Source organism: Belonocnema kinseyi, chromosome 7 (genome assembly GCF_010883055.1).
Source record: "Belonocnema kinseyi isolate 2016_QV_RU_SX_M_011 chromosome 7, B_treatae_v1, whole genome shotgun sequence".
Taxonomy (NCBI): Eukaryota; Metazoa; Arthropoda; class Insecta; order Hymenoptera; family Cynipidae; genus Belonocnema; species Belonocnema kinseyi.
In genome coordinates this window covers 50,885,902-50,910,847 of record NC_046663.1, presented here as the reverse complement: position 1 = coordinate 50,910,847, position 24,946 = coordinate 50,885,902, and positions in this window count along the sequence as shown.

Genomic DNA, 24,946 nt, shown 5'->3' with positions numbered 1-24,946 from the left:
AAGCACGCATGGAGAAATCACGGGGTTAAACTGGAAATGAATTCGGTTCAATGTTGCTGACTCCGCTTTGTCTCGCTGGATATGGATAAATCCATAAACAGATGCCACATATATGAGCTTGGTGACACTAAGGCCTTGATTACCTAGGAAATCAAAGGTTTCCTTACAAAGGTAAAGTTTAACGTGCACGGAAACAGACAGGAACATACACCCACTCATACATGCAAAATCAAATTTGTCACTTTATCTCAATCTCTCTCTTTCTTTCTTTGTTACTTTCTTTTTCACTCTTCGATATGTATAACGTACTTGTGATCATCTTATTTTTTCTCTCATCTTGAATCTATCCTCGTCTTACTCCTCGCTTCCTTATCTTCAATTCCCCTGCTATGGACCAGCTTACACACGACACGAAAACATCACGTACATCTAATCCGTGGCCGGGAGGCTATGAGACAGAGCGGCGGATGAAGATTGCCTATGATTAGGAAGGGGAAAGATGGAGGAGAAACTAAGAGTAGGGGCAAGTTGATAAAGGGCCCAGGAAACTGCTCGGGGGCAGCTTTTTGCTTTCTGGTTTCTGACGAGAGGTACGTTGGGTTGTCGCGAGCGTAATTAATTAGCCTAGAATTTAGGATAATTCGTAAATTTCATTGTCAACTTGTTTATATCTTTACTCCTCTGATTTTATTCAAACTTTGTCATTTAATATTGTTTTTCCTTTTTCAACTATTTTTATGTTCATATATTCGAAAAATAAAAAAGAAGTGTTTAAGATCACTCAAAGTTTGTCTCTCAATTTCTTAGGAAGTAATTATCCCAGTGTCTATGAGAAATAATGTCGTAAAGACGTCGCCAAATTGTGTAGCGACTGGGTATATTTCTCAACCAACGAATTCAATTTTCTTTAAAAAAAGACGATTTTTTATAAAACTAAGTAAAGCTTCAACTAAAGAAGAGAAATTTAAAATCTAAAAATTGTTTCTCAATGAAAAAGAAAAACGTTTTTTAAACAAATAGTTACATTTACAAACAAAGGGATGAATTTTATTTTAAAATATTAAATTTCTATCCACAATTTTAAAGAACAAAACATTTAGCACGAGGAGAATATATTTTATTAATAAGAGTTTTAAAAAACAATAATCAATTTATTTTTACCAAAAATGATACAAATAATAGCTAAATAAATTATTTAAATTATTTGAAAATTTGGAAAAACCCTCTGGGCTTAGTGTTCTTTACAGTCTTACAAATTGAAGCATATTTATAAAAAACACTGCTTATCAAGAAAACTATAATTATGAAAAAATTAACAAAATTGTAAATAAACGACCAATAAAATTTTCGGATAAATTTTTTTTCAATTATAAAAAACAAACTTTCAACCATATAGTTAAATTTATCACTACAGAAATGAATTTCTAAAACCAAAGATAAATGTTGATCCAAGAAAATTATTTGTTATATATTTGCATATATAATATTTAGTATATAATGCAAAAACAAATTTTTGAAAAAGTACTTAAATCTCACTTCAAAGAAATTAATTTTCAATCAAGAATAATAATTATTTTTTAGCAAAAAAGATTATCACAGAAGATTTTTTAACTAAAGTAATGTATTTTATTTAAAAAAAAAGATAAAAATAAAATATTTTGTAAGATCTTCTGATTCTTTCCTTTCAAATCGTCTTACGCAATTTTAAATATAATTAAATAAAAGGTTAAATATTTAGTAAAGACTATTATAATTAAATTTTTAGGTAAAATAATTGATTTTCAACAAAAATACGAGATTTTAATAAAAAAAAGTACAATCGTCAATCAAATTACATGAACTTGTATGCCAAAAAAGGAATGTTAAACAAACTATTCAAATTGCAAACAAGAAAGATTTTTTAGTCAAAAAATGTAAAAAATGTCGACTTTGCAAACCAGAAGGACCAAATTTCTACAAAGCTGTTTTGTTTTTAACACAAACGTATGCATTTTTCACTAAAAATTAAATCTTAAAGTCAGAAAAATGAATAGTTAGTACTATTACTTTCAATATTTGTACACATTTCACAACTTTCATTTATTTATTACATTTCTCTGTCGAAAACTACATTACATTCGAGAATTAAGGAATGAAAAAATACATTAATGAGGCATTTTTGAACTAAAAATTCGATACCAACTTTTTTTATTTGGGAGCTTTATGATAATTTCAGCAAAATAAATAATTTTTTGTTAAATTCGATAACTTCTTTCCACAAATTTAATAAAGAAAGGCATTTTTGGGGTATTTATCAACGTAAATTTTTTTCTCGTTTTCATACTTTCTCACTGGGATCTTTGACAACATTTATGATCCGTTGATAAATTTTATGATTTTTTAGAATTAATTTAACAAACAAAGACATTTTTCGGGCATTTGTGGACGGAATAATTCTTTTTTTTATGTTTGTATTATTGTTCGAAAACTTTAAGATTATTTCAGCGAAATTCATAATTAATTAATACATTTTATAATCTTTCGAATAAATTTAATAAACTTTTGCATTATTAGGGTACTTGGCAACGAAAAAGTTGGAAAAGTCGACAAATGGCTCATTAATGCATTTAATTATTTATAATATTAACAATAATAATTTCAAGAAGGAATTTTTTCATTGTTATATTGTTTATATCCAGTTTTTTACAATATAACTTTAAAAAAATGAAACTTATGGAAAATCGTAGAAAAAATTTATTTGCAGAAGTTTTAAGTATTTTGTTAACAAGCAATCTTTTTAGGTAAAAATTATTCTTGTTTGTTAAAAGTTAAACTTTTTTGTTGGTAACTTAACTATATTATTAAAAATTCATCTTTCTTGATTGAAAATAACTTTTTTAAAAAATATCTTATTGGTATAAAATTTATTTTTGGGTGTAGGAATTCATTTCTGTAGTTATAAATTTAACTATTTGGTTGAAGATTTGTTTTTTAAATCTGAAAAAAATACATCTGAAAATGTATATCAAGAAAAACGATTTATTATTATTTATTATATATAATTAATCTTTAACCAAAAATGCGAATTTTTAATAAAAGAGTACCAAACGTATCCAAAATAGATTAATTTTGTTTTTGTTTGAAGATGCAATTTGTTTTGACTAGCGTAACAGAAAAATATTATACTATATTATAAAAAATGTGATTTATAATAAAAATATTGTTTTTTCTGGAATGTCTTAAAATTTACAAACAAAGCTTTATTTTAATCATGTTTTCTGTAATTGAATTTTTTCTCACAGTCGCCTTTTATTAATTTTTACAAAATGATTACAATTCAATAAATGATGGCGTATTTTTTCCTTGAAACTATTCTTTACAACTTTACTGTTTCCAATTTTTAAAGTAAATTTTTCTATGGTTGAAATATTTAAAACAATTTTTAAAACAAAAAAATAGATTTATTAAAATGAAGTCATTTTTTAAAAATTAGTAAGAAACGACGGTTAGACAAAATTCAATTGAAAAAATATATGGTTAAAAAAATTTGTTTTTGTTCTGAATTTCAACATTTTTCATCACAAAAGTGTTTTTTTTTTTTTTAAATAATACCAGTTATAATATTTTGATTCTAAAAATCATAAAAAATCTTTTTTTTCAGACACCTGTCTTTTCGCACGACGACTAGCTTAAAATTTAATTTTTAGTTAAGAATTTATACGCTTATAATTTATATTTATACGCGTATACATTTTTAACTAAAAATTAAATTTTAAAGCCAGAAGAATGGATTTTAATAAAGAAACTTTAAATTGAAACACAAAAATATAAATTTGCCAAAAAAAAGCTATTTTTACACAAAAGAACTGAATTTTTAATTGAAGGTATAAGTCTACTTGAAAAATTTTTCCAAAAAACATATAGACTTAAAACTAACGAAAATATATGCGCTACTGAAAAAAATAGTTAAATTTTAATTTGGAATGCTAATTTTCCAAGAAATACACACATACATTTTTAAAACATTATTTGAATTTTTAACCTAAGAATTATTAAAATGCTCAGTTAATAAAAAAGGACAGTTGAATTCCCAACCGAAAGATATAAAAGTCCTGGAATAACCAGTAAATTTTTCAAATAATGGAATACATTTTTACCAAAAAGACAATTTTTTAACAAAAAAGGTAAATTTTTTACAATAAAGCGGAATTATTTAGAAAATACATGAATTTCAAACCAAAAAATGGATTTTTCAGAAAAAGATCGCTATTCAGTAATAAAAATATTTATTAAAATTTTTTTTAAATAGAAAAATTTTCAACCAAAAAGATAAATTCTCAAGCAACAATATTAATTTTCTAATAAGAAATATAAATTTCATAACAAAATAATTTATTTACAATGAAAACCATTAAAATAAATAGATGGATTTTCAACTTACAATTGAGTGGTTATATTTTCAGTTGCATAAATGATTTTTTAACTATAAAAAACAAATTTTCAACAAAACTTTGTACTTTTAATTGAAATAAATAAACTTTCAACCTAATCGAACAATTATTTACCAAACAACAAGATTTTTTGCAACAAAAACACATGAATTTTTTACAAAATAGTTCAAACTTGATGAAATAACATGGAATATTAACTATTGAATTAAATAGTTGAATTTCCAGTAAAAAAATGTGGACATTAATTTTTTTTTAATATTAAAATTATCAACCGAAAAATAAATTTTCCAACAACAATATTAATCTTTTACCACAAAATATTAATTTTTTAACAAAATAATTCATTTTCAATAAAAAAATTTAGAAAATAAATAGTTAGCTTTTTAACCTGCAATTGAGTGGTTATATTTTCAGTTACATAAATTAATTTTTAACTATAAAAAACGAATTTTAAACAGAATTTCTTAATTTTCATCGAAATAAATTTTCGACATAAACGAATGAGTTTTTTTCAAAAGAATACGAATTTTTATCAAAGCACGTGCATTTTTGAGAAAATGGTTTAATCTTAATGAAAAAACGTCGAATCTTAACTATAGAATTAAATAGTTACACAGTCGGCACGAAATTTAGCGAAATCTTTGCGACATCGTTACGACATATTTTCGACAACTTTACGAAATCCTAGGTCCATGTTGTTAAGGTTTCTTTATGATATCTTAAAAACTTCGTATGGTCTGACAAGTTCTTTACGATATTGTAAATACATCGTAACGACACAGACATAGGATGTCGTAAACATGTCGTTAAGATGTCGTAACGATGTCGTAAAAACGTCGCGAATTTTTGTGCCTGCTGGGTAAATTTTCACATAAAAACATAACATGTTTACGTTGAAATGTTTGTTTTAAATAATGAAATTCCCAACCCAAAAGATAAATTCTCAAACAAAAATATTAATCTCCTACCACAAAATATTAATTTTTTAACTAAATAAAATAAAAAACCGTGGAATTGAACTGTAGAGTTAAATAGTTTAATTTCAGTGAAAAAATGTTTACGTTCAATTTTGTTTCTAAATAAATATTAAAATTCTCAACCCAAAAAGAAATAAATTCTGAAACTATAATATAAATTTTCTACCAGAAAAGATGATGTTTTTAACCAAGTAATTAATTTTCAATTAAAAAGTTTCAAATAAGTAGTTAGGTTTTTGAATTGAGATTTACTGTTTATACTTTTAGTTGCATAAATGAATCCTTATTTATAAAAAAAAAACAAATTTTCAAAACGACTTTTTAACAAAGCACGTGGATTTTCGTAAAATAGTTCAATCTTAATGAAAAAAACGTTGAATTTTAACTATAGAATTGAATAGTTTTTAGAACATTAATTTTTTTATAACGAAATTGTTCATTGTGTTTATATTTTCAATTACATAAATAAATTGCAAACTATAAGAAACAATTTAAAAAAAATTACCGTTGTTCAACAAAATAGTTTAATCATCAACCGAGAAATGTTTTTTGGTCAATACGAGGGGAAAAAAAATTATTTCAAAATTAAAAATTTTCATGTCAATAAGACAACTTTTCCACAAAACAGTTGGATTTTAAAAATGCAAATATGAATTTTTCACTAGAAATGTAGTAATGAAGAATTTCAACCAACTAACAATTTTTCAATGACCAGATGAATTAAAAAAAATAAAATTCATAAATTACAAAATTATGTAAACACGTTTGCTTCCGCAAATTTAATTTTATTAGAATTTCACATTTATGTCTTAAAATTCTCGCACACTTCATTTTGCAATTTCAAGATATTTTATCCCACAGGGTTGTACCGATTATCGATGGATACGGAGGAACAGATAGTATTTTCTATCACACTGGCCAACTCTTTTTCAGAGGCTTCCACGCAAATGAACTCTGTGCATATCATGAAAAGCATAGAGAAGTAGTTTGCAGCCCTTTAGGTATCAAAATTCTTTTGATTTTTTAATTCCTATTTTGAATAATCTTTAATCTAGAGAATTTTTAGGGTTTCATAGACCTAGACAGAAACCCTAAAAGTTTTGGACCCGTGTTCTTTCGTCGATCATATTTTTCTGAAAGAAGGAAAAGTTAAGGGAAATCCTAATTCATAACTTACAACTAGCAGCCCACAACTTGAAATTTAATTTAAAACGTTAATTTTTGTATGTAAAAAACTACTTTTCAACTCTAAAATTTTTTTTCAGCATTATAATTTTTATTATTATTTTTATATTACATTTTGAATAAAAATTATTAATTTGCACTCAAACTTTGATCCATTAACGATCAGTTTTCCACTGTAAGTGGAATATTTAAATTGTTCGTTAAAAAATTTATTTTTTTTTTATAAAAAACAAACTTCGGCTTAGTAGATAAATCCACGGCATGTTTACCCCCTAAATTTTTAGTTGCGCGAAGTAAATTTTTTTCGGTTCTCTGTTGAAAAATATTTAATACCTATTTTTTTTATTTCCATGTGATATGTAGAATTTTCGAGAAATATATTTTTGAAAATTATTCTGTTAAAAAAAGTGATCGTCTTAGCTTTGTTATAATTGAAAAAGTATTTATAAAAAAAATTTGTAAAATTTAATCTAATGTGGAGTTGATCCCAAACTTCAAAATGAAGTATACCAAATAATTGCTTAATTGAATATTTGTAAATAAATAAGGCATTTTTATAAACAAATAGAAATTGCTGTAAAAGGACCTGATCTTTTAACTTTTTTGTGGATTAATATTCCTAAGACGATCATTTTTTTTGATACGACAATTTTCAAAAATTTATTTCTCAAAACTTTTTCATATCATATTGAGATAAAGTATACTTATAAAATATTTTTCGAAAAGAAAAACAAAAAAAAATATTTCATGCAAAAAAAAATAAGGGGTAAATCTACAGTGGAATAGTCTACACTGAAAGTTTTTTCAAGAGAGATGAACTTTCTTGGAAGAAAATTAATTTTTTACCAAAAAGAGGGAATTTCGAAAAAAATTGATTTTCAAATTATGAGAATTATATTTTATACAAAATCGTTAAATCCTCAAACTAAACATAATATGATATAACCAAATTGTTGAATCTTTATAACAAAAAACGACTTAGAAGTTAGCTAGGCATATAGATTATAAATTTCGACCTTGAATAAAAAATGGGATAATAGTTGCAGCTAAAAAGTGAAAAAACCACCGGAATCGCGTCAGCCATATCTCTAGGTGTTTTTTTTCACTTTAAAAGAAGTAATTTTTTAATTAATTACGTTTTTATTTAACATTTAATCTTCATTATGAAAAAAACAAACAAAAGTCGTAAAGAAAAAGTAAAGATACATCTGTATTTGTCTTGGCATTATATCCAGGTTTTTTAAATTAGTTATTTAAGCAATTATATTGTTCATAATATTTAGGAATTTAATTGACAATTTGAATAAACAATTCAAAGTAATTTAGTAAAACAACATAGCCTGAAATACCATACATAAAAAATTTTTAAAACAATGCAAAAAAGTTAGTGTAAACATTGTTTTTGCTCCCATTACGCACACACCTTTACGATATCCCATGACACATATAGATTTGATTATTCAACATTTAATAAAAAATAAACTAAGATTCCTATAGAAAAAGTGAAGATAGTTCTGAATTATTCTCGGCAATATATCCAGGCTTTTTCAACTTTTTTTAAAAATTAATTATTTGAAAAATTATGTTGTGTAAAATTTGTAGGAATTTTTATAACAATTCTGGTAAGCAATTCAAATTGATTAAGTAAAAAATAACATATATTGATATATCATAAATAAAAATTAAATAAAAATGCAAAAAAATTATTTTAAACATTGTTTTTACCCCCTTTACGCATCAATATTGTTTATAATTTTCAAGAATTTATTGAGCAATTCTGGTAAACAATTCAATGTAACTGATAGAAAAGTAACATAATTTAAATTATCATAAAAGGAAAACAATTTTAAACAATGCAAAAAAGTTAGTATAAACATTGTTTTTGCTTATAATATAGGATTTTAATTTTATTTTATATTAAAGGTCGAATAATCAAATCTTTATGGACTATGGGATATCGCGAAGGTGTGTGCGTAAAGGGAGCATAAATAATGATTGAACTAACATTTTTGAATTGTTTAAATTTTTTTGTTTATGATACTTCAAGGTATGTTATTTTTCTCTTAGTTACTTTAAATTTTTTACCAGAATTGTTCAATAAATTATCGAAAATTATAAACAATATAATGGTTTAAATAATTAAAAAAAGAAACAATCACCTGGAGTAATTACCGCGAATAATCGAGAAATATCTACACTTTTTTAATAGGACTTTTGGTTTTTTTATAATAAAGGTTAAATGTTAATTAACAACATAATTGTTTGAAAAAGAACTTTTTTAAAAAAGTGAAAAAGTACCTAAAAATATGGCTAAGACAATTCCGGCGACTTATCATACGACTTATTTACGATATCGTAAAGACACCTTAACGATATGGACATAGGATGTCGTAAAGCTGTCGTAACGAGGTCGTAACGATGTCGTGGCGATGCCGTAAAGACTTCGCCAAATTTTCTGCCCACTGGGTAGCTAACTTCTGGGACGTGAAAAATTGGGTATTAAAAACCAGTCAAATAATTAGTTAAAAAATTACTATTCTATATGAAAGAGATACCTCTTAAATAGAATGGTTACATTTTCGACAAATAAAGTTTTAAAAAAACATGAATTTTCAGCCAAATAGTTGAGTGACAGTTTAAGAATGAAATAGTTAAATTCTTAGTTAAGAAGAATTTAATTTAAAACATTACTTAGCAACGAAATGATAAATTTTAAACTAAAGAAATTTATTTTTAACTAAAAAAATTAATTTGAACCGAAAAGTTTATATTTTTATATATTTTTTCAAATATGAATTTTCAACAAAATGGTTGAAAGTCTGTGAAAAAGTATGGAAAAAAATTAACTGTTTAAATTTTTAGTATTGAAGGGTGATGTTTTAACAATTTATTTGCATCCTAATAGGCTACGAGCCTCTTTTTTTAGGTTTAAGGCATTTATTTCGACTAATTTTTAAAAATAATTCTTTCCACAGTCGATGGTTCTCTATATTTTGCTCTTCCTGTTGCTGGCCATCTTGACTATTTTTTGGTGGGAAATGATAATAAAATTGAATTAGTTGAATGGAATACTTTAACAAGACTTGCAGGTCGCAAATTGGTCACAATGATCGAAGTCGACCTACAAAACAAAGAATTCATAAATTCTGGAACTGGCAACCCGTTTGGCGGAGTATGTTTTTGTAAGAAAAATCTACTGAATTTCTCCTTACCTCATTAGATTCCTACCTTACCCTCACTTTTTGTTTTATTTGCTAACTTATTTTCGCAAGAAAGGCGACATCGAGTTGAAAAATTTGGTTAATAAATAAGGTGCACTAAAAAAGGTGGGTCTGGTCCTAAATTTTAATAATTATAAAAAGAAAGAAAAAAAGATTATTCAGGATTTTTTCTTCATAATTATAAAAATTCAGGACCAGCCACACCTTACTTAATACAACTTACCCAGTGGGCACACAATTTTACGACGTCTTTACGACATTGTTACGACATCTGTGCGACAACTTTAGGACATCCTATGTCCATGTCTTTTCGATGTCTTTGCGAAATCGTAAAAACATCGTCAGATCATACGACTCATTTACGATATCGTAAAGACACCTTAACGACATCGACATATGATGTCGTAAAGTTGTCGTAAAGATGTCGTAACGACGTCGTAAAGACATCGCCAAATTTTGTGCCCAATGTGTATTCAGTATTCCAAATTTTCAACACTTTATAATGCTTCGTTTAAAAATAAGTTAGAAAAGAAAAAAACGTTGATAAGGTAGGAATCTGGTCACGTGTCCCACTCACAAGATGGCTTTAAATACAAGGGAGAAACAACTCCAAAAAATAACAATTATAGGATTACCCCGGGTTACATAAAATTATGGCATAGTCTAAACTGTCGGACTTATGCAAATTATTAATCAAAAAGTATTTTCTTAAACAAAATACACCAATTTTCAAACAAGTACTTCAATTTTTCACTGAAAATTATAAATAAAATTTGCAGCTAAAAATCAAATAGTTCAATTTACAGTTAGGGAACCGAACTCAGATTTTGGAAACTTAAAATAGTGGATCCAAGATGGTGCCCGAAACTTGGAATATTTTTCGATTTTTTTCTGAAAATTGGTATTCAGAGATTTTCGGGGTCGCTGATTACGAATCTAAAATGAGACTTAGAAAAACAAAAATGACGGATCCAATATGGCGGTAAAAATAATAAAGTTTTCTGGATTTTTTTTTAAATTAGTGTCCGAAGATTGTTTGAGTCACTGATCATGAATCTGAATTTAGATTTTGAAAATTCAGAAAATTGGTACTAATCCATGTTTTAGGTGAGTAGGTGTATATTTTTTCAAACCTTAATATTCTAAATATTTGTCATTTTGAATACACATTCAAGATCAGCGACCCCTGTCTGTGCCAACTTTCAAAAAACAATTTAGAAATATTTTGAATTTTGGCCCGCCATTTTGAATGTTCAAAATCTAAGTTTATATTCGCAATCAGAGATACCAAAAATCCCTGAAAACCAATTTAAAAAAAAATCCAAATTTTACCCGCAATATTGGAACCGCCATGTTGAATTTTCAAAATCTGAGTTCGCATTCGTGATTAGCGACTCCAAAAAACCCCTGTATACCAATCGTTTAAAAAAATTCAAAAATATTCCAAGTTTAAGTCACCATATTGGTTCCACATTTTAAATTTTCTAAATCTGCATCCAGATTCGTGATCAGTGATCCCAAAAACCCCCGCATACCAATTTTCAGAAAAAAAATATGCTAAACGTTAGCCGCCATAATGTACAAGTTTTCAAACAATCTGTTCAATTTTTAAATGAATGAATGAGCCGCCGGTTACAAGGACCAGCCTGACGCTCGTACACGCGTAAAATTATTGTCCGCGTGCCTCAAAAATATAAAATTTTTTAAATCAATAAATAAATTTTAAAAAATCTCAAATTGTTGAGAATAAGGAAATAAAACTTTTTCCTATTATGATTTGTTTGTCAAACGTTTATTTTTAATAGTCAAAGTGAAACATCGAATAAAACCTTATCTCATGTTTAATTAAGTTTTAAAACCTAAATTCTTCTAACTCGGCTAAATATGATAGAAATGAGTTTATATTTATAAGACTTATTTAAAATAATATAGCTATGCCTGAGAATTCATGGAAAAGTTAAAAATTGCTTATTGTTTAATAATATTTAATTGCAAAATGTGGTAAGTCGATAATTGTGTTTTCTTGGTTTCGCCGGTAAAAAGTATCTAGGAAACTTCAAGTTTCAAACAACTTCCAGTGAGTGATTTGTTTAGAAATATTAAATTAAGCCTTTTTGAAAAATCTGATATCGATTTGTGAGAAATTGACTAAACTGGAAGTTGTTTGAAACTCGAAGTTACGTAGATACTTTTTACGGGTTGAAACCAAGAAAACAAAATCATTGTCTAACCTCATTTTGCAATTAAATATTATTAAACAAGGAGCAATTTTTAACTTTTTTATGAATTGTTAGGTATCGCTATAGTAGTTTAAATAAGTCCTATAAATGTCAACTCATTTCAATCTTATTTAGCCGAGTCAGAATGATTTACATTTTAAAACTTAACTAATTCCGAGAAAAAATTTTATTCATTGTTTTCCTTTTATTATTAAAAATGAAGGTTTGTAAAAAAAATTAATAGGAAAATTTTTTATTTTCTCATTCTTTATAATTCTAGATTTTTTTTTAAATTGATTTTTTCGATTTTGAAAATCTTCTATTTTTGAGACGCGCTGACAATCCTTTTACGCATGTTAGAGAGTTTTTGCATCCAGCGTACAGTTGGAGAAAAAGCATGTTTCTTGGAAAAAAATCGACTGACAGTGCAATTCTTAACGGATTTTGATTCTGCAAAAAAATCCTTGCTCTCGTATATCAGGTCACTATAAAAAATTTGATAGCAAGGATTCTTGTTCAAGATATTTCGCATTGATTTCAAAAAAATTGAACCTATTTATAAAAAAATGAACAACATGTGTTATTTGTTTATGAAAATAGTTTAAAAAATTATCATTTTTTGTCACTATTGAAAATATGATAGCCTAGATTCTTTTGCAAGATTTTCCCAATTAATTTCACAAAAAAACCAATCCTATTAATAAAAAAATGGTTAAAATGCGCATTTTTTAAATTGAAATTGTTTAAATATTAACATTTTTCAGTCAGTATGAAAAGTATGATAGTAAGGAGTCTTAGTAAAAACATTTCGAGTTGATTCCGAAGAAAAAGAAATCATTTTCATAAAAAAAGGGTCTAAATGTGAATTTGTTTATAAAAACTGTTTAAATAATTACAATCATTGACTATTCATAAATTACTTTAAGCGCACATCATCATTCAAGATAATTTATACAAACGCTATGGGTCAAAATTAACTAATCATTGCAAATCACTATCAAATTACTTTTGTGAATTAATTTGTTTAAAACATTATTTTGAAAAATTTGCTTACTCTAACCCACTAATAAATTATTTGTAGTTAGTTTTTACATTTATTAATGACCTTTTGAATTAATTTCGAAGTCTTAGAAGAAATGGTATCATGGAAAAGTTTAGCAACAAAAAGTTGTAAGTTTGTTGATAAATAAAAAATTTTCGTTAAGCCAAAATAAAAAGTGCACAGATAAATGTTATACCTGCAGGCCTTACGGTGAATACTAAGAAAGAAAAATCAAAATTCATTAAGAATTGCGCTGTCAGTCTATTTTTGTCCAAAAAATGTGCTTTTACACCCACTGTACACCGGGTTCAAGAACCAGCTCGACTCTCGAACACGCTTAATGGGATTATCAGCGCGTCTCAAAAAAAGAAAAATTTCCAAATCAATAATTCAATTAAAAAATCTTATATTGTTGAGAATAAGAAAATAAAACTTTTTCTTATTAGGATTTTTTTGTCAAACCTTTATTTTTAATAACAAAAGCAAAATATCGAATAAAATTATCTCTCTGATTTAATTAAGTTTTAAAACTGAAATTGTTCTAACTCAACTAAATATTATTTAAATTAGAAAATATTCATAGGGTCATTAAAAGTATTATAGTGATGCCTGAGAATTTATCGAAAAGTTAAAAATCGCTTATTGTTAAATAATATTTTAGTACAAAATGAGGTAAGTCGATAATTGTGTTTTCTTGATTTCGCCGGTAAAAAGTATCTAGGTAACTTTGAGTTTCAAACAACTTCCAGTGAGTGATTTGTTTAAAAACGTTGAATGAAGCTTTTTGGACATCATTTTGGTTTGACCAAAACAATCCATTAGAAAAAAATTTCATCGCCTTATTCCCTATAATACCACAATTTTTTTTTGTATGATTTTTTTTTGAAAATTTTATATTTTTGAGACGCGCGGGAAATACTTTGACGCGTGTTCGAGCGTCAGGCTGGTTCTTGAACCCAGCAGCTCAAATGTAGACTTTTAACAAAAAATAAAGCAGGTAAATTTTCAGTCAGGGAAAATTATTTAGAAGCGATTTGAAAGAAATAGATGAAGTCCAGTTTACCCAGTGGGCACAAAATTTGGCAACGTCTTTATGACATGGTTACGACATCTTTACGATATCTTTACGACATCTTTACGACATCCTATGTCCATTTCGTTTTAGTGTCTTTGCGATATCGTAAAGGCATCATCAGATTATACGACTTATTTACTATATCGTAAAGACACCTCAACGACATGGACATAGGATGTCGTGAAGTTGTCGTAAAGATGTCGCAACGATGTCGTTAAGACGTGGCCAAACTTTCTGCCCGCTGGGTACGTATGAAAATACTTATTGAAGTTTCTTCGAACGAATCTTATTAGAAGTACATTAAAAGTCGTTTAATTCGAATTGAAATTGGATTTTTTTTATTGGAATTGGATTACCGCGAAACACTCCCATTACTGTAATTACCACGGATTATGATAAGATTGTACCGGATTACTAGTTCGGGTAACCGTACGGTCCAGGGAATTACCAGAGTTGTTTCCCCTAGGTTAATTATTATATTTTAAATGTTATATTATATTCCAGGGACGCTTAAAATGCGTGAACCGGTTTCGGGAAAAGTGTGGACTTTCGGTCCAGTTTTGTTTCCTCCAGTCCTTGCGGAACAGAGGCTTGAGAAACTTCGTGTAAGCAATGGAATCCTGTGGGACCTTAGCGAACATAGGAGAGTCTACTGCATCGATGGTATGGGGAATAGAATCCTGTCGTACACATACAATTTAGCAGAAAAAAGAATTGCTGGTGAGTTTAACAACACAAATTTCCGTTTCAGGTCAAAAATTCTCTATTCACAGTCAAGGAATAATTGAGGAGTTCTGGACAAAAGGCGACAGGCGCTCGAGAACGTGTAAAAGTATTGTCCAGGCTGTGACGTCAGGTATCAAAAGTGAAATTCGAAATTTGAAAAAACCAAAAATACAGTTAAATAGCTCTTGAAAAATGAACCTGAGTCTCCATTTACAGTTTTTCTCTCGGGCTGCAAATTTTCTAGTAAATAAATAAAAACTGACTTTTTTTAAATTGAAAAAACCATGTTTTTTCGCATTCAACTCGCCGTAAGTAATTCGTTTATCAAAAAATTAACAAGTTTCTTTTTGAGTTTTATTCGTGTCACTCTAGCGGAGGCTACGGTGTCCAAAAAGGGTCAAAAGTTAATTTCTAATGCTTTTTTTTAATCTGAATGAAAATCACGTTTTTTGACTTTCACATTAAAAAAGTGAGCGAGGAAGTTTGAGCTACGACAAACTTCAAGCGAACGAATTTTCCGCCAATGTATTGGTCAACTTTTTTGAAAATCTCAATTCGATTTGATTTTTAGTTCCATAATTACAGCGAGTTTATTACGAGCTCGCGACGCGACACCACAGGATTTTTCAGGGGACGCCGCCTGAAGCCTGAAAAATCGTCCTTGCTCAGCCTTTGTTTCGTCCACTCACTCGCACTAGTCAGCGTTCCGGCGGCGTCCCCTGAAAAATCTTGTGGTGTCGCGTCGCGCTGTAATTATGGAACTAGAAATCAAATCGTATTGAGATTTTCCAAAAAATTGGCCAATAATTTGGCAGAAAATTTGTTCGCTTGAAGTTTGTCGTAGCTAAAATTTCTTGCTCACTTTTTTAATGTGAAAGTCTAAAAACGTGGTTTTTCATTCAGATTAAAAAAAAATCATTAGAAATTAACTTTTGACGCTTTTTTGACACTGCAGCCTCCGCTAGAGTGTCACGAATAAAACTCAAAAAGAAATTTATTAATTAGTTGATAAAGGAATTACTTACGGCGAGTTGAATGTGAAAAAACATGGTTTTTTCAATTAAAAAAAGTCAGTTTTTATTTATTTACTGGAAAGTTTGAAGCCCAATAGAAAAACTGTAAATAGAGACTCAGGTTCATTTTTCAAGAGCTATCTTACTATATTTTTGGTTTTTTCAAATTTTGAATTTCACTCTTGATGTCTGACGTCACAGCCTGAACAATAACTTTAATCGTTCTCGAGCGCCTATCGCCTTCTTGTCCAGAACTCCTTAATTCTTTATGAAAATTCCCTGTTCTGAAATCTAAATTATAATTTTATTCGAAAATAGCATGTTTGCGTTTAATGTTGAAAATTATAATCCTTTCCCAGTGAGCAAAATCTTGGCGACGTCTTCACGACATCGTTACGATATCTTTACGACAATTTTACGACATCCTAAGATTGTCGTAAAGATCTGGTAACGATGTCGTGAAGACGTCGCCGAATTTTGTGCCTTCTGGGTTGTGAAATTCCCTAATTACAGTTCGATTTCAAACATAAAAATTGAATTTTAAAGCCAAATGCGAATTATCTACGAACAAAGCGGAATCTCCAACTAAAAATATGAATCTTCAACCCAAAAAGATGAATTTTTAACATATTGATTGCATTTTCAATTTGAGAAATTAATTTTTAAAGAAATAGTTCAAGGTTTAAAGAGTTTAATTTTTTCTAAAAATCTGTCCGCTTTGCGTCTGGGTTGCACGTCTGTTGGATCTCGCGCTTCGCGTTTGATACTGGCTTACCTTGCACTTCGCATTTGGACATAATTACACCTCGTGCGTCGCGCGAGGATATTTATTCCTTGCATTTGGAATTCTTAAACAAAACACTACTAAAAAGATCTCTTTTAAATCGCAGTGTTTTTATGAGTCTTCATATTCTTAATTTTCTACTTAATAAAGTTAGCACATTAAGAAAATAATGGCATTTATAGTTCAAAATAACATCCATCCCACAAATATTGACCGACTGGAACAAAGAAAAATTGGAAAAAAAAGCTGATAAAATTTCTAAGAGAGTTTTCGCGCCTTATTTTTGCATTGTTTTTTAAATTTTTTTATAAATAAAGAAAAAAATTTTGGTGAACATATTATTTGTTGGTTAATTTTTTTCTATGATTTTCCATAATCTAACGGCTTTTTTTAAAAATTATATTGCAAGAAATTTAAATGAAAACAATATTATATAAAAATACTTCTCTTAAGATTATAATTGCTTACAACATTAAACAAATTTAATGAACAATTTTAGTAATCAGGCATTCGTCGCCAGGAAAACTCATTTTTTTCGATGTCAATTTTTTTTAAATAGAAATCTTATGATAATTTAAAAAAAATTCATTTCTTTATGAATCTTATGATTTTTTTAACAAGTTTAATAAACAAATGCATTATTCGGGCATTGGTCGACAGAAAAAATGGTTTTTTTTAGTGCCATTCTTTTCATTTGGGAACTTAATGAACTTAATGAACTTAAGTTAACAAATTTTTTTTTGTCTTAAAACAAATTTAATAAACAAATGTATTATTGGAGCATCTGCCGACGGAAAAAGTCTTTTTTTTTCGATGTTAAACTTTTAATTGGGATCAGTATAAAAAATTCAGCAACCTTCATGATGACATGATAAATTTTATGATTTTAAAACAAATTTAATAAACAAATGCATTATTTCTGCATCTATGGCCGGAAAAATTCGTTCTTGAGACGTCAGTTTTTTTATTTGGGAACTTCATGATTCTTTCAGTCAAATTCATAATTGTGTGATGAATTATACATTAAAAAAAAATAATAAACAAATTCATCATTCAAGCATCTGCAGATAGAAAAAAAAATTTTCTTGAGCTCAGTCTTCTTAATTGGGAACTTAAAGTAAATTTCATTTTAAAAGTTTGAAAAAAATTAAATATATATTTTCAGGAATTTAATAGATTTTAAATCATTTCCTCAACTTTCCGAAGATTTCAAAAGATTTAACGGACTCTAAAGAATTCAAGAACATTACTTATATTTTGAAATTACTTTAAAATGTTGAAACTCATTTAAATTCTATCGAAATTTATTTTAAAAATTACTCAAAATCCCTTAAATTAAACAAAAATGTCTTAAAATTTTTTAAATAATTCGAAATTTTTTAAAATTCGATTATAAACTTAAAAATTTTGTGAAACAAATAACTCCCGTTAAATCCCTTGGAACTTCTACAAATGCCTTCAAATACATAAAAAATTTTGTTAAGTAAATGAAGATCCTTAAACTCGTAAAAATTGTTTGAAAATTATTTAAAATGCTTTCTACTATTTTTAATTCCTTTAAAGACTTTTCAAATTATATATAAAGTATCTCAAACTTGTAAATAGTATGTTGCATTACAAGGGATGAAACAGAGCGATTGCCACGAGTACGAAGTTTCCTGCCCGAGCGAAGCGAGGGCGGCCTTCACACGAGTCGCGATCGTGTTACAACCCTAGGGATGCAAACACCTTGTTTCAACCCACTCTACAGTTATCGAAATTCAAAGTTTTAATAAATGCGCTATGAAAAAGTATTTTAAAGACTAAAATCTTTTGAAAATTCCCTTACTTGTTGGATTATATTTCGGAATATTTCGGATTTTCGGATTATTTGAGAATATCAAGAATATTTGAGATGATACAGAATATCAAAAATAACAATCATTGCTGACCGAATCCATTTAAAATCAGCAGGGACCTGCACTTGAAATCGCAGAATTTCTCGAGAGCGAAATATGTTGTTTTTTAAAGGAAATTGCACTTTTTTCATGTTTAAAATTTGAAGAAAATTGGTAGAATTTGGAAAAGTTTAATTAGCAATTTAAAAATTATTATTTTTAAAGCGATTTGAATTTAACGCAAATCATTGAAAATTTCAAGGCTTTGATCATAAAAAAGTTTTAACATCACAATTTTTGGTTATATAAATTTTGCCAGTTTAAAATGAAGTTCGAATTCTTCAGGTTTCAAGGTTTTAAGGTCGATTTTTTTCATTTTAAATGTTTCCCATTTAAAATTATTATTCAATTTGAAAGTTTGTTTCGTATAGTTCAATGCATTTAATGATTTTATAAAAATTCGTTTAATTAGCATGAAATTCAAATTATAATTATGTTCTGTAATAACAATTTTAAATTCAAGAATTTCAGAAGTTTCAACTTTGACAGATTCAATTTAGTTTTCAATATTAAACTATCAAATCTGGATCGCTTTGAATTTATAATTCTTTAAATTCAAAAGTTTGCAATTTTTAATTATTTAATTTTGAACGCTTTTAACTACAAATTATTTTTAATGATCTAATCTCAAAATATTCAATTTTTAAGGTTTTGACCTTGCCCTATTTTCTAAACTTTTAATGTGAAATCATTCAATTTCGTGATTCTTTAATTCTAAAGAAAATTGTGTGAAAGAAAAATATATTTCTTGAGAATCGGTGGTAACTAATTTGGAGTTATTTTATGTGGTACAGGAAGAACTCAGAACTCAATAGAAAAGATTTGAATCTTTCTTACCTTTGTTTTTGATATTTATTCTCGTGTATTTTACACCTTTTTTTGGGGGGGGGGGGGGGGTTCGATCTGGGTTCTTTATAATTATCTTTAAAATCTTAGCGTTGTTTTGCATTTTTCCCAGATTAGGGCAAACTTCTTTTTTCTTTAAAGCCATTTTGATGTTATCATATTGATATTTATTATTTAAAACTAATTAAACTGTTGCTTTCACAAACTGTGGTGATGGGGGACCTACAGCTTAAGGTGGGTTCTGAACCACCAGAACCTCGGTAAATGCACATAGAAAAATTTTCAGAAGTACTGGTTCAGGGATCGAACCCCGGATTTTTGAGATGAAGTCCGAGCGTCTAACCAACTGAGCCACCGAGGCTCAGGCTGGTTCAACTGGCTCAGCCTCGGTGGCTCAGTTAGTTAGACGCTCGGGTTTCAACTCAGAGTTTCGGGGTTCGATCCCTGAGCTGGTACCACTAGAAATTTTAATATGTGCCTTTACCGAGGTTCTGGTGGTTCGGAACCCACCTTAAGCTGTAGGTCCCCCCATCGTGTACTTGACTGCGAATGAACCCGGTTGTACATCATAGCCACGGACTAAGTCAAGGCTCTGTTCACGCTTATTTGCCCGTTTATCTATTCACGTTTATCTTCTTAAGTTAATAATTCAGCTGTTTGGTCGGAAATTTCTGCATTTTGGCGAAGCGGTGTCTTTTAAGGTGAAAAATTAATTATTCCGTGTTTGGTTCAACATCAATCTTCTTCAGCTAAAGATTCAACTATTTTGTACTAAATTTATTTTTCGATTTGAAGAAGTATCATTTTTGATACAGGTTCATTTATTTAAATACAAGTTTAACAAATTTGTTTTAAATATCGTCTTTTTTATTCAGAAATTCAATAGAAAGGAGGAAATAGTGATTAAGAAAGGTCAATAATTGTCAATTTCTAGTCAAAAAAAAAATTTTTGAATAAAAAAAAATTTTAATTTTCAACAAATACTAACATTTTTGAGATAATAATGATTCTTCGACTAGATGGAAAAATCACAATTCTTCACGGATTTTCCGTGAGCCAACTTGAATTATATTTATTTACTACATCTCCAATCCCAATTGCATAAATTTGCGGAACACCATAGGCTAAGACACCTTGTTAATAAATAAATTGAGTGGAAGTGTACATTTTTATAATTTATATCGTGATGAAATTACTTTTTTAGGGTTCACTGGTATTGCCTTTGATTTGGATGCATGGATTGAAAGCCTGGAGCATCCTCTCTATACCGGTCATGCCATGCTGGGTCGGATGACGATTGATACCAATGGTCGGATCTGGGTGCCTCTTAATGGAGGTTCACATGTAAGGATTCAAATCACTTTAAAAATATTTCCAAAAATGAAAATTGGAATAAAAATAACATTTTTATATTTTCTGAAGGTCATTCAAATTGACCCAGCTTCTAGAGAAGTGCTTAAGGCTATTGCCTTCCGAGCAGTCAGAGTCACCGCATGCGTTTTCGGAGGTAGGGACTTAAATATTTTATATGTGTCATCAATCCCATATGGTGGTAATGCAGCTCCAGTTGGTGATCAGGGTGGTACAATTTTCGCCGTTACTGGCCTTGGCGAAGGCGTGAAAGGGCGTGAGGCATGGCCTTATCAGATGTCTCAGAAATTTAGGCGTCCACGAAGCTCTATGTATATTCATATTCCAATGTCAAATAATAAAGGCATTCCATATATTTGAATTAAAAGTTTTAATCATTCATTTCTTTTTTTACCAAACTTCTTTCATTAAAAAAATAAAATATTTATTACAATAAGTTGAGGAAGAAACGATTACAAGGGCGGCCCAGCGGATGTGGATTACTGCGTGTTATACATAATTACATCGGATTGCATAGGAATACAAAATATATGAGATTTTAGCGAAATTAAACTGAAAGTGAATAATTTTCCTAAAAAATGTAAGAGCTAAATTTTCCGTTTAACAATTTCGTTTAAAAAAAACGAATTTTTAACTAAATAATTTATTTATTAATGAACAAGACAAATTTTCAACTTCAATAATGGCCCCGAAACATTTTTTCTACTAAAAGTTTGAATTATTTACAAAGCAATTAATTATTAAGTGTAATAGATGAATTGTCGACAAGTAAAGGAATCCTTGATATTTGAACAAAAAAGACTTTAATTTAGAATAAAGCATAGTTTACTTAATCCAAAGCAGACAACGTTGTTTGTTTTCAATAAAGTAGGTCTGCGTAAAATGCAAATATTGTAAATAGTAGATAAGTAGCAGGTGTTAGCCGCGAAAACAGAAAATTGCAATGTGAGGCATATCGCGAAAATAGCGACATGCGTGCAAGGCGAGGCTAGGCGTGGTGCGGCGAGGCGAGGCGTGTCGAGGCAAGGCAAAGCGAGGAACGTTGTGATATAAAAGCGAGCGGATCAGATATACGGTGCGAATATATTTTAGTTAATTTTTAAAAGGTACTCATGAAAAAAATTCTGTAAAAATGGAAGTATAAGCAAGTAAATTTTTTAAGGCTAGCAGTCCGAAAAATAAACGTTTATCTATATATCTATAAAAAAAATTCGCCTTAGTAACAAATGATGTTAATTGTCAAGGTAAGGATGACATTTAAATGTTTTAATCTCCTTTAACATTTTAAATTTGAAAATGATGAAATTTTCTTGTACATCTGAATAATGTATTCTTTTCTGAACACTTTAATACCAAAATTATTATTTTAGTCGCCAAAACATCGCAAGAATATAAATCACAATCTATAAAAAAGTTTTGAATAAATCGTGAACTTTTTTCCCCTTAAATTTCTATGAATTTTATTACATGTGTTTTAAAGTTCAATGTCGAGCGCTGGATGTGACGTAATTGGTTTGATTCAATTTTTACATTTTCTTGTGCCAAATTTTGCATAATTGCAATTCTTTCTAAATCTTAAAAATGAGAATTAAATAAATTAAAACAAATTAGAATCTATTTTTTGGGTGAACAACTTCATTCTCCTCATTTGGTTGCGTAACTTTTTTCATTTTCCTACGCAATTTTTTATTATTTTTATGATTAAAACTAAAACCACGCATCCGATCAAAAGATGACTATTAACAAATATTTAGATCTTTTCCGGACTAATAATTTTTGTTTATTCATATTTTTTCGTATCTTGCATAGTTTAATCACAAAATGGAATTTTTGATGTTTCATTATTTTGTGTGCAATCAAAATTTGAGTTTTTGATTTTTCAATAAAACCTAAAAATTTGTAATGTTCATATTGTAGTGCTTTCAAAAAGAAATTTGTTATCCTCTTGGATTTTTTCATATCCTGCATTGTTTGGCTTAAAATTTAGATTTTTTAAATCCTATAAAACTGCTATTAATAACTATTCACTCTCCGATAACGAAGGACAATTCTCATAAGCTATTCAAATTTTAACAATTGTTAAAAGTGAATACTTGTCTAACATTTAAAAATAATGAAAACTTATGTTCCAAGAACTAAAAAATTTTTATTGTTCTAAACTTACGGTGCAAATAATCAGTTAATATTTGCTGCAAACATCCCTAGTTTAAACAAAATTGTTGTCTAAAATAGCTGGCTAGCGAACTTGTCATTTTTAAACAAAATATTCTGGAACGATATAAAATTGCCGAAATATTAAAATTTCGAATTTGCAAATTTACGAAGAATGAAATTCGCGACGTAGAATTGACAAACTTTAAATATCCGTGTGGCAAGTTTCTGTTAATAGAAAATTTCTGAATTTAAATAATTAAATTTTTTTAATCATTATTATTCATTAAAAATACAATGATTGAATATTTTTTATCTCAGAAATTCTTTTTTAATGGCTTATATATTTTTATAAAATATCTATCAAATTTTAATTTAAAAGAATTTTTAAAGAATTTCGAATTTGAGTTTTTTCTAAATATTCATGGTAGTTTTCCGTTAAATTATTAAATTGAGAAATATTATATTATTTGTTTAAATTTTAGATGTGACTGATAAGTTCAAAAAAATACATTGAACATTTAAGAATTTAATTTTCAATAAAAAAAAACATTTTTTCAATCAGACATTTATTTCCATAAAATATTTTTGGATTTAAATAAATAGGTTTTAAAGTAATATAGGAATCTTTTAACTAAAAAAATAAGTATTTGGAAATTAATATTTTCTCCTATTGCATGTCAATCTTTCGCAATTTATGAATTTAACCTAAAATATTCTTGCTTCCTTTTCAAAAATTATACAAATTTTTTTAAATTCAATAAATCTTTTAAAATAATCACTTTGAAATAATATTTCAAAGCAAAGATTCATTTAAAATTTCCATAAAAATCTTGAAAGAAAATGACTACATTCTTGAAATCCTTCAAAACGGACGGAAAAATATTTTTTTTTGAGATAGGTGAATCTTCGGTCGAAGAAATTTATTTTCAACCACTTGTCCATAAAACAGTTAATTATTATAAATCAAAGATATGAATATTTATCAAAATAGTTTTATTTTTAAAAAAAGAGATGGCTTTTCAACTATTATGATGAATCCTCGACCAACAAAATTAATGTTTAAAAAAGTACTTCAGTTTTTAAACAAATAGTGGAATTTTTAATCAATCAGGAATGAATTCGATATCGCTTATAATAAACTAATCAAAGCTTATTATATATAACTGGTAAATTTCCAAAAATGATTAGAAACTTCCGAATTTTCAAAAATGATCAAAATCATTTTGTTAATGGAATTTTCCACTGTGGTGAACTTTGAAATTGGCTAATATTATAAGCTTTAGAAAATTTGATATATGCCATTGGCTATAACGGGCGGCAGACGTAAGAAACCTTTTATGTTTCACCCCTGAAATTTTCTCTTTCACGTTTTTTTGCCAAGTTTCCTTTCCTCTGCCGCTACGACGACCTTCGCTTGCCATGCACGGATCACGTGGTGGCCGAGGAATCTGATGCGCCAGGAACGGCACAACGAGTCATGCTAGCTCGTACTTAAAAATTCCAGTCAATGCATTTTTATTTTTAGAAAAACATCATTATTATTTTTATCTCACTTTCTTTGTTGCAAGTTCGTTACGGATAAAGTGATCAATTATTCGTAGTCATAATTTTATCAAAGCAAAGTAATAATATCTTTTTTTTCCTTTTATCAACTTCTAAACCGGGTAAATATAATTTAAATAGTGGCTAGTATACGCGTTGTACATATTAAAATTACTATCGCTATAGATAATCAGAGTTTTACGTTCAAATTAAAGAATCATTAATTATTATAATTTCTCTTTTCCAATTATATTGCACTAATCTTCTATTATATTTTTCTATTAATTTAAATTTAAATTTAAATTTAATTTAATTGTTATTTTCTATTATACGAGGGTGGATTGATAAGTTTCCGGCCTGACCAAGAAAAACAACGTTTTTAAGAATTTTTTTTTTATTTCTCAACATAATCTCCTCCAAGGCT